We start from the raw sequence: 4,290 nt of genomic DNA on the forward strand, positions 1-4,290 counted from the left end.
AAAAATTGTTTGAGTTCTTCCTGGCAGGTTCAATGTTAAGCTCACTACTATGGAAGAGGCAAAAAACTTCAGTACTATGAAGGTAGAAGAATTGATGGGCTCACTTCGTACCTTTGAGTTAAATCAAAAGATTCATCAAAAAGACAAGCCAAGTACTTCCAAAGAGAAAGAGAAAACCATAGCTTTCAAAAGCACTGATAAAGAAGTGTAAGATGATGAAGATGGTGATAATGAAATGGAAATGCTTGCAAAGAATTTTCAAAAATATATGAATAAGATAGGAAATAAGATGTTCAATGGCAAGATGTTAAAAGGTAATCATTCTTCTCTTAAACCTTTTCAAACTAATAAAAAAGGTATTCAGTGCAGGGAATGTGAGGGATTTGGTTACATCCTGTCTTAATGTGCAAACACCTTAAAAAAGAACAAAAAAGGTATGATTGCAACTTGGAGTGATAATGACTCTGAAAGTAGTGAAGATGAGGAAGGTAATGTCGCTCTTACTTCTATTTTGCCGGTTTCTAAACCTGAAAATGAGAAAATTATTTGCTTGAATAAAGTTTCAAAAGATGAAGAAAATACTGATAGTGGTGAATCTGAATTAAATGATGAGTCGTTGAGTGAATCTTACAAAAAGATGTATGGTTCATGGGTGAAAGTGTGTTCTGAGAATCGGTCATTGGTAAGCAAAAATAAAGATTTATCCTTTGAAATTAAATAACTTACTAACTTAAATGAAAAATTTGAAAAAGAAATCATTTCAAAAAATGTTGAAATTAATAAGTTGTCTAAAGATTTGGATACTCTTGAGAAAAATGTTAGAATGCTTAAACCCGGTTCTACTGTTTTTGAGAAAATACAGAATGCGGGTCAAAGAAGTCATGTGGGACTTGGTGCTTCAAGTTCTCAAAAATCAAAGAAAACTGTCTTTATCTCAGCTGGGATGCTATCGTCTAATGTTCATGTGTCATCTTCACTTAAATCTGTTGCATCCAGTTCTCGGATTGTTCCAACAGAATGGACACAGTCAGCAGGAAAATCCAATGGAAAATTTGAAAAATTCATTCCAATCTGTCATTTTTGTGGTAGGAAGGGTCATAATCATCCTAAGTGTTTTACTCTTATGAATTTTTCCAAAAATGAATATTTTGAGAAATTCAATTATTTTGATAATTTCAAAAGAGAAAAAGGAAAATGTTCAATCAAAGAAAATATGGATCAAAAAGAATAATTGTTTTGCTGGTTTTACTAGTGAATATGATAGATCTGCTTCTTCATATTTTTGGTATTTTGACAGTGGTTGTTCAAGACATATGACAGGTGACAAGTCTATTCTTACAGACATAAAACCTATGCATTGTGGATCTGTTACTTTTGGCAATGGAATTGAAGGTAATATTCTTGGAATGGGTGCTCTTAACTTTGAAGGGTTGCCTCGAATCGAAAGAGTGTTACTTGTGGAAGGACTTAAAGCTAATCTACTTAGCATTAGTCAAATTTGTGATCAAGGTTATACTGTTAACTTTGATAAAGAGAATTGTTTTGTTTTAAACAAGAATGGTGCGAATGTTCTTGAAGATTTTAGATCTAATGACAATTGCTACACTCTTCTGTCGTCTATTATGAGTCAATCTGTTGTGAGTAATAACACTGATGTGTGGCATGCTAAACTTGGTCACATAAATTTCAAAACTTTGAAAAAATTGTCACATGCAGGGATTGTTCGTAGTTTACCTAAGCTAGGTAAAAAATCTGATGGTAAGTGCAAGAGTTGTCAACTTGGTAAGTAATTAAATATTACACATAAAAGTGTTTCTGACGTAAACACTTCGAAAGTTTTAGAATTGCTTCACATGGATCTTATGGGTCCAATTCAAATTGAGAGTTTAAATGGGAAAAGGTATATCTTTGTCTGTGTGGATGATTTTTCTAGATATACTTGGGTGGATTTCTTGAAAGAAAAATCTGATACTTTTGATGCATTTAACACTCTTTGCTTGAAATTAAAAGTTGAAAAAGATTGCAACATTGGAAAAATTGTTTGTATAAGAAGTGATCATGGTAAAGAGTTTGAGAATTCTGTCTATAATGATTTTTGTAAGTCTGCAGGTATTTCTCATGAGTTTCCAGCTCCCAAAACTCCTCAACAGAATGGAGTTGTAGAAAGGAAAAATCGCACTCTTCAAGAAATGGCTAGAGTGATGCTAAATAGCACAAATTTGACCAAACGGTTATGTGCAGAAGGAATTAACACTGCTTGCTATATCATAAATCGTGTTTTTCTCCGTCCAGGTACATCTAAAACATCTTATGAAATTTGGAAAGGTAAGAAACCAAGTGTGGCTTACTTTCATGTTTTTGGATGTGTTTGTTACATTTTGCGAGATAGAAAAAATCTTGGTAAATTTGATGCTAAGAGTGATGAAGGTGTTTTTATTGGATACTCCACTAACAGTAGGGCTTATCGTGTGTATAACATGAGAACCCAAATTGTAATGGAGTCGGCTAACATTGTTATTGATGATGCCAGGGATTTTTCTGAGTTTTCTACTGAGGAAGAAATTGATAGGTTTATTGATGAACCTACTAAAAAACACGAAGAAGCTTGTGTCAGTGATACTACTGTTGCAACGCCTGGTCCATCTGTCCCAACAGATCACGAATCCAATGAAACTGATTCTAGACAGACAGAAAAGAAATTTCCATATATTATTTCGGATGAAGTCCAAAAGGAGCCATCAACCAGAGTTAAATTAAATCATCCAGCATTTTTAATACCTGGAAATCCAAAAGACAGTATGGTAACAAGAAGAAGGTTTAGTAATGTTGTTCAATTTGTTTGTTTCTTATCTTTAATTGAGCCTAAAAATGTGAAAGAAGCTTTAACTGATGAAAATTGGATTAAAGCTATGCAGGAGGAATTGGAACAATTTTTTAGAAATAAAGTGTGGATCCTTGTGCCAAGACCGTTGCATACCAATATCATTGGCACAAAATGGATTTTCAAGAATAAATCTGATGAATTTGGTACAATTGTGCGAAATAAAGCAAGATTAGTGGCACAAGGGTACACACAAGTGGAAGGAATATACTTTGATGAAACATTTGCACCTGTTGCAAGACTTGAATCAATTATATTATTATTGTCTATTGCTTGCTTGATTGGTTTCAGGTTGTTCCAAATGGATGTCAAATCCACATTTCTCAATGGGATCTTGAATGAAGAGGTATATGTTGAACATCCTAAAGGGTTTGAAGATCCCCATGCACTTGATCATGTTTACAAATTGGAGAAAGCTCTTTATGGTTTGAAACGATACCCTCGGGCTTGGTATGAGAGACTCACTCAATTTCTTGTTTATCATGGATACATAAGGGGTGGAGTAGATAAAACTTTATTTATCAAAAATATTAAATCTAACATAATTATTGCTCAGATTTATGTTAATGATATTGTGTGTGGTTCTACTTCTGACAATGAAGTACAGGTATTTGTGAAACAAATGAAAGATGAATTTGAAATGAGCATGGTGGGAGAATTGACTTATTTCTTAGGTTTGCAAGTCAAGCAGTTAGATGAAGGCACATTTGTTTCTCAAAGCAAATATGCTAAGAACTTGGTGAAAAAGTTTGGTCTTGAAATTTCAAAGATTGCCAAAACACGGATGGGAACGACTGTGAAGCTATCCAAAGATGAAAATGGTGTCAAAGTTGATCCTACACTGTATAGGAGCATGATTGGTAGTCTTCTTTATCTCACTACTAGTAGACCTGATTTGAGTTATAGTGTTGGTGTGTGTGCCAGGTACCAAGGAAATCCCATGGAGTCTCATGTTACAGCTATCAAAAGAATCATTCGATATGTTCATGGGACTGTTGATTATTGTATTTGGTATTCAAAAGATACTAACCCTAATCTAGTGTGTTTTAGTGATGCTGATTGGGCAAGTAACACTGATGACAGAAAAAGCACTAGTAGAGGATGTTTCTACTTGGGAAATAATCTAGTCTCTTGGCACAGAAAGAAACAGAATTCTATTTCTCTTTCAACAGCTGAGGCCGAATACATTGCAGCAAGAAGTTGTTGTGCTCAACTGTTGTGGATGAAGCAAATGATGATGGATTATGGGTTTGATCTTGACATTTTAACTATTTTTTGTGATAATACAAGTGCAATTAATATTTCAAAAAATCCTGTGCAACATTCTCATATTAAACATATTGATATTTGTCATCATTTCATAAGAGAATTAGTTGAAAATAAAGTTCTTGTCTTGGAATATATTGAAA

The sequence above is a fragment of the Humulus lupulus genome, chromosome 8 (assembly GCF_963169125.1).
Source record: "Humulus lupulus chromosome 8, drHumLupu1.1, whole genome shotgun sequence".
Classification (NCBI taxonomy): domain Eukaryota; kingdom Viridiplantae; phylum Streptophyta; class Magnoliopsida; order Rosales; family Cannabaceae; genus Humulus; species Humulus lupulus.